General features: G+C 41.7%; 6 non-coding genes across 6 annotated transcripts; 3 read left to right on the forward strand and 3 right to left on the reverse strand.

Annotated features, from left to right (window-relative positions):
• The first annotated feature begins 1,224 nt into the window (after nt 1-1,224).
• On the forward strand, nt 1,225-1,297 carry TRNAM-CAU. Its single transcript has one exon. It is a non-coding gene; the product is annotated as a tRNA-Met (tRNA).
• A 1,664-nt stretch (nt 1,298-2,961) lies between these two features.
• TRNAK-UUU lies at nt 2,962-3,034 on the reverse strand. Its single transcript has one exon. It is a non-coding gene; the product is annotated as a tRNA-Lys (tRNA).
• A 3,158-nt stretch (nt 3,035-6,192) lies between these two features.
• Nucleotides 6,193-6,265, reverse strand: TRNAM-CAU. Its single transcript has one exon. It is a non-coding gene; the product is annotated as a tRNA-Met (tRNA).
• An 834-nt stretch (nt 6,266-7,099) lies between these two features.
• On the forward strand, nt 7,100-7,181 carry TRNAL-AAG. Its single transcript has one exon. It is a non-coding gene; the product is annotated as a tRNA-Leu (tRNA).
• Nucleotides 7,182-11,053: 3,872 nt separating this feature from the next.
• Nucleotides 11,054-11,125, forward strand: TRNAQ-CUG. The gene has a single exon. It is a non-coding gene; the product is annotated as a tRNA-Gln (tRNA).
• Nucleotides 11,126-11,537: 412 nt separating this feature from the next.
• Nucleotides 11,538-11,646, reverse strand: TRNAL-CAA. Its single transcript has 2 exons — nt 11,609-11,646; nt 11,538-11,583 (listed from the first exon to the last, which is right to left on the reverse strand). It is a non-coding gene; the product is annotated as a tRNA-Leu (tRNA).
• Between the last annotated feature and the right edge of the window lie 875 nt (nt 11,647-12,521).

A 12,521-nucleotide genomic window follows, 5' to 3' on the forward strand; every position in this document is an offset into this window, starting at 1 on the left:
TCATTATCTAGATTCAGAAAATATGGTCATAATATTTGCAATCTTAAAAATTAAGCCAACACTCTTTCGATAAAAAGCACAATAATTGATCTACAGGCAGAGCCAAACTACGTTCACGACTACAAAACACTTATTTTGCATACTTAAGTCACAACACTCAGAGGGATGCAACCTCAGACAGTCCGTTTTTTCGAACCGAAAATTAGGGTTGCCATCGTTAGCGGCCTGGGGGAAAACGGCGACTGCAACTACGGAAGTGGAATAACATGTGCGGCATCCAGTTGACAATCAAATCAATGTTCATTTCAGCCCTCCCGGGGCGGGGGGGGGGGTCAGGGAGGTTAACTGTCATAAGATTTTTTGTACTTGCCCCAACCGTCCGCACCCATCCCTGAACCCCGAAAACCCTGACTTTTCTCATGTGGGACTTTCCCAAGATATTCCCCGGGCAAACCGAGACGGTAGGTAAAGCAAGCTTTTCACCCCTTCCCAGTTCCTGTAACTACGGCTCTCACATAGCAGCAGATTCCCACGAGTTTGCCCCCAGGACACATTATTCTTTAAATCATCAAGTCTCATAGGTCTAGGAACCCCTTTGGACTTCCTGGGACGGCGCAATGGTGGGGAAGATCGTAGTCGGTTGAAAAGCTGAGGTTGAAAAGGGGGGTTATTTTCTTAAAATGAGGATAGACGGCTTTATGGAAAAATTGCCTTCAATGGGGCAAACGAGATTAAAAAAAAAAAAAAAAAAAAAAAAAAAAAAAAAGCGACAGCTGGAGACCGAGCCGCCGAGTCAAAGGAAGTGTTTTGCTGTTTAAGATAATAAACACTTGAATGTGTTTAAAATATTGATGGGAAGAATCAGGTAGGGAAGGAGAGAGGGATAGGGAGAGAGGAAGCGGGCCTTTTTCCTCTTCCCTAGAGAAAACGTGAACCGACGCCGGCGTAGGTTAAGCGCAGGTTTCTGGGCAGGAAGTTAAGGAAATTTTCCTTCTCTTGAGAGAGGTGGGAGTCGTCCAGTTCATAACGAAGGGAGTGACGGCAGTGGGATCAACAGTGACTTTCCTCATCTGATTCAGATTGTAGAAGCTGTTCTACTTTTAAGGCGTTACAAGAGAGCATTTCATTTTCAAATTTTAAAGTGAAAGGAATCTAAACAGGACTGGAATTTAAGTAAAGTAAAATCCAGTGTTAAAAATACTTGGTGAGAGCCAGCCACCATCTGCCTCCTTAGCGCAGTAGGCAGCGCGTCAGTCTCATAATCTGAAGGTCCTGAGTTCGAACCTCAGAGGGGGCAGTTCAGTTTTGCCCTTAGGGGCAAATTGTCACCTAAACTGCTGGCCAGGGCGAATTGTCAAAAGACGTAAGTAAGCCTGAGCTTTCTTCCTCCTGGCTATTAGATGAAGAAATACGCAGATAGGTACTTATCTATGCATGATGACCTCTTATCTTTTTCTCTTTCTGGTGGACAACCTCTTGTCCAAGTTCCTCTAATACTTATTCCTTCTTGGAACAGTATCCTATTGGTGCAATCTAATATATTGGGTGAAAAAATGAATGGACAGATGTAAGAAAACCTGATATTCAATTTTCTCAGCAAGTCTTATTGTTTCCTCTTCATATACACATGCAATCTCCTTGTCTTGGCCCCTCTACCTAATCGGGTCCTAACTGGTTTCCCATTTGTATTCACTTAAGAGCATTCCACTGAAATATATAGCCATCCAGAACTTCACAATGGGGTCTTATTTGGAAATAGAGTCTTGGCAGATGTAATTAGTTACATTAAGATGAGATCATATTGGATAGGGGAGGGCCTTAAATCCAGTGGCTTGTGTCCTTGTAAGAAGGTCCTTAACCACTCTTGTATTCCAGTGGCCTAGCACAGTATCTGACAAAAAATAAACACTTGTCAAGTAAGTAAATGAATTAATTAGCATAGTAAATATAACTGTTTATGTTTTTGTTTTGCTATATTCCCTATCACTGTGGTACTCCAGGCAATCAATACCTCAAATTTGGATTTTCAAAATAATACCCTCAGAACACACAGTTTCTGAAGTTCATTCTCCAGGCCATGCTACTCCTGCCCAGTCTGCTAGAAAAAGAGAGGGCAGAACTTAGGTTGCTCCTGCGAAATATCTGGACTTCGGCAGTATGTACTTCAGGATAGTTCTCTCAACAGTTCATTCTGGTGCAGACTGAAGAAGTTATATAATAAGGAATGTTTTCTGTACCCTCAGCCTCTGATTCCAGGAACCTGAATCTACATTTTAAGAAACGCCTGCGGTTAAGGACTGAGGAGAGGCCAAAAAGCTGGATGGTCTGGCTGTTTAGGCAGTTCCTTAGAGAACACTTGATTCTTGTTGGAGCCATCACTAGTCTGAATTGGTTCCTCTCCTTTGTAGAATCAGAAACTATTTTTTTTATTAAAGAATAGTTGACTTACAATGTTGTGCCAATTTCTACTGTAGGAAACTATTTTTTAATTCCCCCAGATTTTGTTCAGGCTTGCAGAGCTAACTCTATAACCAAACATCAGACACTTTCAGTCAGAGTGTGCAGGTATTATAGCCATATTAATGGTAGATCAGCATATTCCTAGGTAATATAAGCTCCAGGTGGAAAGCAAACAACATTAGAAGATTGCTCTGTGCATCTGTAATCAGAGTAATGGAAATAATAAAATATTAGTGAATATGCATTCAAGCAATGATGATCTGGTGCATTCAACACCGAAAAGCCAAGCCAAGCTGCGTGTTGGCCACCCTTTGGAAGAGATGAAAACACAGCGTTCGAATTGAATCACAGTGTATTTTTCTTTGGGCAGATTTTTTTATCTCTATTTGATTTTTTTTCAGACACTGAAACGCTTGTACAAATCTTTCTCCGTACAACATGTGGAATAATGCTTGCCCGACAAAGAGGGAGGGAGAACCAAATGATAAAAGCCAAGGGCTACGCCCGAACAGGGACTTGAACCCTGGACCCTCAGATTAAAAGTCTGATGCTCTACCGACTGAGCTATCCGGGCCCCTGGGAGCTATAGTTTCTTGTATGTCCTAATATGAAGAAAAGTACATGGACAACACTCCAACGTCTCAAAAGATTCTGTTCATGTTCTTTTTTGAAATTCCTCACTCCATTCTTGCCCTTTTGAATATGGTTTATGACTATTTCCACAGTTCATGAGAAAACAATAACACTCATACTTGAGTGATCTAAACAATTACTTCTAAAAATTGTATTAAAACATTGTATATAACTAGAGACGTCATCTCCGAGACCGTCTTGTCCTTCGTCTGCAAAATTTATGCTCTAGTTCTCCCCCCCACCCCGCCCAACTTTAAGAATGCCTGGCACAAAAAAACCCTCAACAAAGTTTCAAGAGTTTATTTTTAACAAGGAGCTCAGCTTTGCTTCTGTTTAACAGCAGTGGAAATCCACTACCTCTGCCTTCCTGGAGTTTATCCTTTAGAAGGGGGAGTCAGCCTTTTAAACGACAAATTGCACCATAAATGTTTAAATAGCCATTGTGATAAATGCACTTAAGGAAAAATACAGGTAACTGAAATGTGTAGAGAAACAAACAAGTATAGTTCTGAGTTTCCAAATTAAATAAGATAATACAAGTAAACTCTTGGAATAGTGTTTGGGACATGCAATGAAAGTTGGGCGTTATCATCATTATTAATTTTATTGTAAAATAAATCAATTAGAACATCATATTTGTTTTTGTTGTGCCACCTTAGGTAATCACTCAATCTCTTATCCACTTTCCTCCCTTAAATCCCACAACAGAAATTTCTTCCTAAAATTTGAGTTGAACACAATGGTTGTCACTGTGGTATATTTTTAATTACATACTTATTCATGCCACTATTCAAATTGGATTTGAGATTATCTACACAACTTCACTGCAATCAGATACAATGGAAAATGTCAAAAGACTTAAGTCAGGATAAAGGGAGCATAGAGACAAAAAATTATGACAAAAATATGTACACTATAAGCGCCCCCTCCCCATATCTCCAAGACAGTGCATTATAAGGGGCAGTGACCTCTTCCAGGGGGTAAGAGAAGACTTTCCCCAGGACATGATGTTTAAACTGAGAAGCAAAGTCTCCATAGTAAAAAATTAGACAAAAATGTGGCTACAGCATTTCAGGAAGAGCAAAGAGCAGAACACTTTCAGAGAACTTAAAGAAGGCCAGAGGTGCTTGAGTGCAGATACAGAGAGATAGTATTGATGGAAGTGGATGGCAAGGTCAACAGAATGGTAGGAACAGACCAGAGACTGACAGACTCAAAAGTTATGGCTAGGAATACAGACTTCATCCTCGTGACAGTATAAAGTCACTGGGGATTTAAGCAAGGAGGAACAAAAAGGTCAGAGATTATTTCAAAAAGATTATGCTGGTTTCACGTAAAGAAATGAGTCAAGTGGGGCAAGAGATGATGGGAAAAGACAAATTAGGGTCCTGGGCAGCAGTAGGCCATGCAAAGTTGACCTACTGTCTATGCGGCAGTTTTATATGGTGCAGAAAAACCAGGAACATTTGGAAAGAAGTAGAAGACTTGGGCCCAGACTCTTCCTGATTTCAAAGTAGTTCATTACTCTCAATAGCTCATTGTTCTAATAAGCTCTTTACTGGGAAGAGCAGACTAGGAAAGGGCACTTTGAATCTTGAGAGTTCTCTGGAAAGCCTGGCGTGTTTGCTCTGCTCTTGATATTGCCACCAGTTCTGCACAGTAAGCAAACCCCAAGTGATCAGACAAAAAAAGGAGACTCTTGGGAGGAAGTGACCTCCCTCACAATAGTCAACATGAGAGAACTGCATATATGCAGAGGGAGTCCAAAATTTTGTTCAGATTGTTGCATTTAGATCAGATCTCCTAGAGCGCTGTTGAAAATCCAGATTTGCAATGTCTGTCATGTCCCACTAAAACCTAGTCAACTCCATGAGGTAGGAGCACTTTTTTGCTGTGTACAGTGCAGTATCCCCCAGCCCTCACGTATCAGTCAAGGTCCAGGTAAGAAATAACACTAGATATTTCAACTGGGAACACTGTGATAACCCAGAGATAATAACTATGGAAAGTAGGTGCCACCTTCTAGGGCTGAGGGGTAAAAAGGGAAAGGGGTTGGGGCCTCTGAAAAAGAACAGAAGGAGAATGATGGTTGGGATCAATGGCCATTGTTGGAGTGACCCTGAGTGGAATAGCAAAATTCAGAAAATATTTCCTCTTCTCTTCTCCCACCTTCCTGTCTCCTTCTGGTTCCTCTTATTGATAGACCCTTAAAGTTTGGGAAGGTAGTTTGCAGATGGCTAGCCCCATCATCGCAAAAGAGAGTATTCGAGGTTGAATTTGAAGCTGAGAGAGAATAGATTAATAGTGAGGGACATAACTTTAAGCATGGCTTGGCACACAGTAGGTGCTTAATAAATATCCCTTCATTGCCTCCCATTCAACAAGCTGAGATGTTAAGAGCTGGATGTTAAATATCAATCTTGCTTATTTTTATTTGAGTCAAATGCTTATCCTAACTCTCAAAATACCACTTCCTATTTCTTCATTTCCTGTTTCTCTTGTTGCTCTTTCCCCATCTTGAAATTTGGATGACTTGTAGATCCAGTCAAATGCACTGAAGCAGGAAAAGAGGTCCAAATCAAAGCGAAGGGCCGGAGCCGGAAGTGGGGGCGCGCGGGGCGGGGGGGGGGGCGGCTTGGTGCCACGGGGAGGAGGGGACACGAACTTTTTTTTCTTTTTCAGGTAGGACGTCTTTGGTGATCTGGTAGTAAGCAATAATTCCAGGATAATGACAAAAGATAATCATTAATTAATAAAAATGTTTTGCACATCCTACTATACCTTCCACATCCCCAGGATAACTCTCCATCCCCTCCTCTCTCTCAAACAGTAAGTTTTTGACCTTGATATTTATGTGACAAAGACAATTGCCAAACATATCTGAAAGTCATTTTTAAAAAATCTAGCTCTATCTACAATTGGTGTAAAAAAAATCTGAAGAATTTAGGAATATTTAATTTTACTGAAAATTACTACTTTGTATCGGAACATTACACGGATAAGGTAGACAGAAAGTTACCCGTTCAGTTTCATCAAACAATTGACTCGATTTTTTCTTTTTAAATTTTCTGCAAAGATGAAAGAAGAAAAAGTTCTTGTTGCCCCCTCTGAGGTTCGAACTCAGGACCTTCAGATTATGAGACTGACGCGCTGCCTACTGCGCTAAGGAGGCAACTGTCCCTCCCACTCGCATAAAACGTCTACCAACTTTATTAGAATTTTTTTTTTCTTTTAATTTTTCTTAAGCACAGTGTTTCAAAATAAGGCGGAGGGGGCATGGTTTCATTCGCGTCTTAAAATACCCAAAGTTTGAATTAAAAAGCCATGTAGAACAAGACAAGGGCCCGATTAACAGCCCGTTTCCCTTGCAATTTTCCTGAGAAGTCGTTAGGGTGGAGAGGGCAGCCGAATCTGGACTTGGCAGACGTTCTGTTCTGTATGACCAGGGCCTGCGGAGATGGGCTACCTTCTGAAGAGCAAACAAGACTTAAATAGCAAGGACTGTACGCTTTGCCTCCCTCGTGAAAGCTCAAGACCAAGGAGGAGCTTGCTCTCCTGGGATGGATGTAGGCGGGCAAGGGAGGGAGACCTCCAGATTATTTCTCAGTTTCTCCTTAGCAGCTTCGGGGCTCAAAGGCGCGGACTTGCTCACTCCTAAAGTTCGGAGACTTAATCCCTAGAGTCCAGATGGACCTGGAGCCCACAGGGTCCACTGGAACTCGAAGTCTCCGGAACTCTTTTTTCCTGTGTCGGTGACAGACAGGGCAGGAGCCTTCTTCCGGGCCACCTGCAGCGTCGCTGTTCAGGGTGAATCTGGGAACCAAGAGAAAGCAAAGTGTTATAAGGGTCAGCAGGTTCTCGGGCTGTGCGGGGAGTACGTAGGGGAACGCTCCAAGACTGGCCCATGGGGGCAGCTCAGATGGTGGGGGAGGGGGAAGAGCGAAAAGTCCTAAAACCGGAGTAGTTTGGGTCTGATGACCTAGACATAAAACATAAGGTCACCATCGGTAGCGTGGCCGAGCGGTCTAAGGCGCTGGATTAAGGCTCCAGTCTCTTCGGGGGCGTGGGTTCGAATCCCACCGCTGCCAAGCTGCGTTTTGCCGAGTAGGTACTCTTTACCACGTCCAACGTGGCTCCAAGCTCTGTTAGGTTCCTTTACTACCACCTGTTTTCCCGGAGGCCAGAGATAATATCCATACTCCCTGTCCCCCCCAGTGTCCACCACAGAGAGACCCTCACTTGATTATTTCATTAACAAAAAATTAATGAGCATATGCTGTGTATGACATATACTCCTTTACCGTATTTTCACCACCCAGAAGTATGGAGCGTGTTAACAGACCTTCATTTATTCAGTCCATTATGTTTTTAAAAAATGTATTCAGAGCCTACTACGTGCCGGGTACTTAATTAGTCCTCACAGATACAACAATACTTACCTATTACATTATTCAATAAATGAACGAATGAGTGGCTGTCAGTCTCCCCTATTCCACTTGCAAATGGAGACAGGTCCTGCCCTGCCACAGTTTTCAGCATCACCGCAGGCTTCTCGTTTCCCATTCTGAATCCTAAATATGCTGATTTGAGCTGTGGTGACTCCACTCAAGGCGTCTCCCCTTGCCACAACTGGCTCTAACGTCACACCAACTGTAAGATTTTTTTCTCACTCTGCGTGCATTTCCCGTTGGGGGTCCTCAGTCTCTGCTCCAAGCAATTCTCTCTGCCCCCGAAGCTTCTCATCTTCTCAAGCTAGGTAGTTGCTCTCTGCTGGGAACCTCCCTTGATCTCTCTTTCTGGAATTACAATCAAGCACCGAGGATCTGGAAAGGAACAAGGGAGAGCGTCCCTGCCCTGCCCTGGTGCCTACTAGAGAAGACAAGCATTAGAGGCATATTGGCCCCAAGATGACACAATTTCCATGGTAAAGAATATAAGTGAACAAAGAATGACTTTGTACATATATTGTTACCAAAATGTATCAAAGAAAAGTGCAACAATACAATGTATAGAAGGACACACTTCAAATTGTTTCCTGTGACAACAGTGTCAGCACAGACAAGGGGGAGATTACTAATTCTGCTTTAGACATTTTGTTTGAGTTGTTAGTATGAGTGAATATTTATTTCATAAATCGAATATGTGAATTCACAAGTACATAAATGAAATTTTTTTTAAATCCCAATTTGATACAGACTGCAAAGGAGAAATGGAAGGTACAAGGAGCATGCAAAGGCCTCAGCTCAGCCATCCCTTCCTCTGGCAGACTTTCCTCATTGCTACCTGCCGTAATTGGGTATTCCTGTTGGCATTCACTGGCCATGATCTGTTATTACTCGACCCGTCACTTATTTTAGCATTTACCATAACTTTTGGAAATGTTTGTGTAATTGTCTGCTTTTCCCAATGCATCATAAATTTGGTCTGATGTAGAACCACATTTCTCTCACTTCTCCACATCATGAAAACTAAATAGATACTTGTGGTAAGTATTAATGAATAAATAAATAGACATGGAAGAATATCTTTCTAATTTGCAAAGCAAGCAAGGTATACAGAGCTGGGGAGCTACAAACACCTTGAGTTCTTCAGTGTGAGATAGGGTCGCATTTTCTGAAGCCCAATTTCTACAGAACACTCCAGCTGAACTTGGTTCTGGACTGCTGTGTCACAATGACTTGCTCTTTCTGGATTCAGCTCTGCTACCAGGTGACCGCAAACAATTCCTGCTCAGATTACCAGGGAACAGATTGCTTCTGGGTTGTGGGGCCCAGTCATGTCTTTCCCTAGTCCTTCCCCTCAGTGGTCTTTGTTCGATTCAACCTTCCAATAGCTGTGAACCAATCATAAGCGATTCCAATGGAAAGTGAGCAGCCTTTTGAACTCCAAATTTACAAAAATAAATAAGCAAATAATGGCCATTTGCCCTGTTCTCCAGCTCCATACCTACTCTCCTTTCCTGGGATATAAATGTAGAAAAACATTTATTTGTACCCCTTCTGTGCTGCCTATCCTCAGAGAGCAGTTTAAAGCCTATAGGTGAATGGTGGGCTTTTGAGGTTCTGGTGTAATTTTGAAACCATTGGACATTTTTTTTTAAGAAATAAGGTTGTGGCTCATGGAATAAAAAGTGTGTCACCTCTACTGGGAAAGAAAGTCTTGGTCCATTACGATAACTTAGACCACCTAGGACACTCATGAAGATAGAATAGAGAGTTTGTATGTGTGGAGGAAGGCAGTAGACACTTAAGAGAACTTTGTAGTGACCTCTAGCCAAAGGCCTTTGCATTTCATGCTTTCTTCCCCACCTCCCAAAAGATATAGTCACTTCAACCCATATTTATTGACCAGCTATCTTGTGATAGTCACCTTTCTTGATTGGAGATACAACAAAAGGATGAGTACCAGAAAATAGTTCAGGGATTCCAAAGCAATTTAGCCTTGGGAGATTTACCAGAGGCTTAGGAAGAATGAACGGCCAGTAATTAATATCTAGGCTAACTAAAGTAGTCATTTAATGCAAACTATTGCATTTGGAGTGGACAAGCGATGAGATCCTGCTGAATAGCACAGGGAACTATATCTAGTCACACATGATGGAAAGTAATGTAGATAATGTGAGAAAAAGAATGTATATATATGTGCAACTGGGTCATTTTGCTGTACGGTAGAAATTGACAGAACACTGTAAATCAACTATAATGGAAAACAAAATCATTTAAGAAATAAAGTTGTCATTTATACATGAGTATTTCTTCCAGTCATACTACATATATCCCTTTATAATGATCTCTTTGTTATATACCATTCTTAACACTTACTAGGTAAATAATCATGTTATACTAATAAAGTTAAGATTTAGAGAAATAAATGATTACACCCAGCACTATGACGTCCTCTCTTAGCCCTCCACACTGGAGGACACTTATTTCTGGGGCCATATGAACACTGGAATGTCCACCTGGGAGTTAGGACCTGGAAAGGAGTCCCCTCCCCCAAGCACAAAAAAAGCAACACCGTGCCCTTTAGACTTGCCAGATTTAGCCTATGGAGAGAAGGAAACAGAAATCCTCAAATAAAGCCCAACGCTGAGCTATCTGAATATTTATTCATTTGTTCTTCATGCATTCATTCATTCATTCGTCCTTTCATCTAAGAGTTCATACAACAAGCCATTGATGAAGCTTCTGCTATATACCAGACCTTAGAGTGTTAAAGAGGATTGAGAACCAGTCCTGTACTTAAGGTATTTCGAAGGCGGAAGACAGATTTTAAAATGTTAAGCCCAAGAAGTACAGAGAAACTCCGAGGTTGCTCTGGAGGCCGTCTACAGGTCTCCTAGAATGAATAGCGAAGCTGTAGAAAAAATGCGTTAATTATTCTTTTCTCCCTTTTGAAAGGCAAGGTTAAAATCCGATTTGCCTTTGCATGGGTCGGAAATAAAGGCAAAATCAAAACCTCCAGGGGTTATCATTTTTTCGGATCAGGATCATGCCCTGCCCCAGGGAAAGAAACCTGGGAAGAGGCTTATAGAAAACAAAGTCCACTCTCACCCACCTCCCATCCTTGCGTTTGGCTTTTCCATAGTCCTTTGACTGAAAATTGCAGAGATTTTCCAACCTTCAAAAGAAAATGCCCTTGTAAATTAAAAAAAAAAAAAAATCAATCTGAGGAGACAGTTTTCGGTTAAAGTGGCACATATCACTTTAAATTGTTTTCTATACATCCCCTCATTTAAAAAATAAAACTAAAAAGCACAAGATATAATAGTTTTAAATGGAATACAGTCTATAAAAATTTTTTCACTATATTGTAGACCTGAAACTAATATTGGAAATCAATTAACGCTACCTTAGTTTAAAAAAAAAAAAAAAAAAAAAAGGCGGGGGAGGGAAAAAAAAAAAAAAAACACAAAGAAAGAGATATCAGGTGGACAATGAAAAAGGACTTTGCCAACAGGGGTTCCATGGTGTAATGGTTAGCACTCTGGACTCTGAATCCAGCGATCCGAGTTCAAATCTCGGTGGAACCTTCCTAAGTTAACGTTTTACTTCCCAATCTTGTAACAGTGAGTCAGGCTGCTTTCAGTTTCCGCACTTTGATTTTTGATAGGCTCGGGTAGTGAGAAAGGACATGAGACTACAGTCTCAAGGGCCCGTGAGCTCAGGACCATCCTGTAACCACCGAGCCTGTGTACATGTGTTTCTGTTTCCACCAGACTAATTTTTCTCGCAGGACTCCCCGGGGTTAATGAGCTTTCAGTAACAGCGCCTTGAATGAACAAATCAGAGTACAAAGGAAAACGTGATCCTTGATAAGCAGCAACCAAAAAGGAAAAGATAGAAGTTGGACCTCATTGAGGGTTTGTCGTTAGCACTGAAAAGGAAAACGTTACCAAAACATGGCTGAGACTGTGTGATTAGAGCCTAAGGAAAAATACGGACTGTCAGAAGTGGGATTCGAACCCACGCCCCCATTCGGGGACCAGAAACCTCTATTCGGAGGAAGTTTTCCACTTGAGTCTGGCGCCTTAGACCACTCGGCCATCCTGACAGCTGAAACTAACGGCTCTGAAAGAGTAAAATATTCAATTGTGAGCCTGTGTTTTCACCATGTTATTAAATTCTTTATAAAGGTTTATCCGAGAAATGGGAGTGTAAATCCTTATAAATTAACCGAAACTTCTTTCTTAGTGAGGTCAGGAACTTTGGCCGAATTCGCGAGGCTTTCCTCTCAATCTTCTCAAGGACCAAGAGCGCGGGCTCATTTCCCAAGAAGATCCCTGGCAAACTAACCGAACTGGCGAGAACTCAGCGGGGAAGAAGTGAGCAAGCCACTTCTATACTAACCGGTCAGTCTATACTAACCGACGAGTTAGTATAGACAAGAGGCTATAATGGGGCTTGGCGTTTAGGCGGCTTGAGCACGAAGACTAGATGTTGATGTGAGGTGCAAGAGCAAGGCTTGATCAGGAGTTGAAAGAGGAAGAAGCACGGGAGTGAAAAACCAGCCTGCAGGGAATGTTGGCGCTGAGCCCCAATCCCGGACCCCTTTCTCCTTCAAGACTCCTTGAACTCAATGAACAAGTTCATTCCCTCTCCTACTTTATGCAGGAGGTTTAAGGTTTGTCAGTAGAAATTGACCCCAGGGCTAAAGAATCACAGACAGTGACATTTGAAGATCCCCCAACAAAATGGCCAGGTTTCCAAGCAATCCCTAAACTCTAGTCAGCAAGCTTCCTCCACCCCCACAGAACTTCAACTATCAGTTCTTTAGTTTTAGATTTTAAATATAAACAGCAACCAATAATCACCAGATGTTCCTAGAATTATTTCTACAATAAAGAGAAGACTAGTTGCAGACAGAAGGCGGGTAAAGGAACTGAGATGAAACAATACAAGAAACTAGATTTTTAAATGTATATATGT

Source organism: Sus scrofa, unplaced genomic scaffold (assembly GCF_000003025.6).
Source record: "Sus scrofa isolate TJ Tabasco breed Duroc unplaced genomic scaffold, Sscrofa11.1 Contig1052, whole genome shotgun sequence".
Classification (NCBI taxonomy): Eukaryota; Metazoa; Chordata; class Mammalia; order Artiodactyla; family Suidae; genus Sus; species Sus scrofa.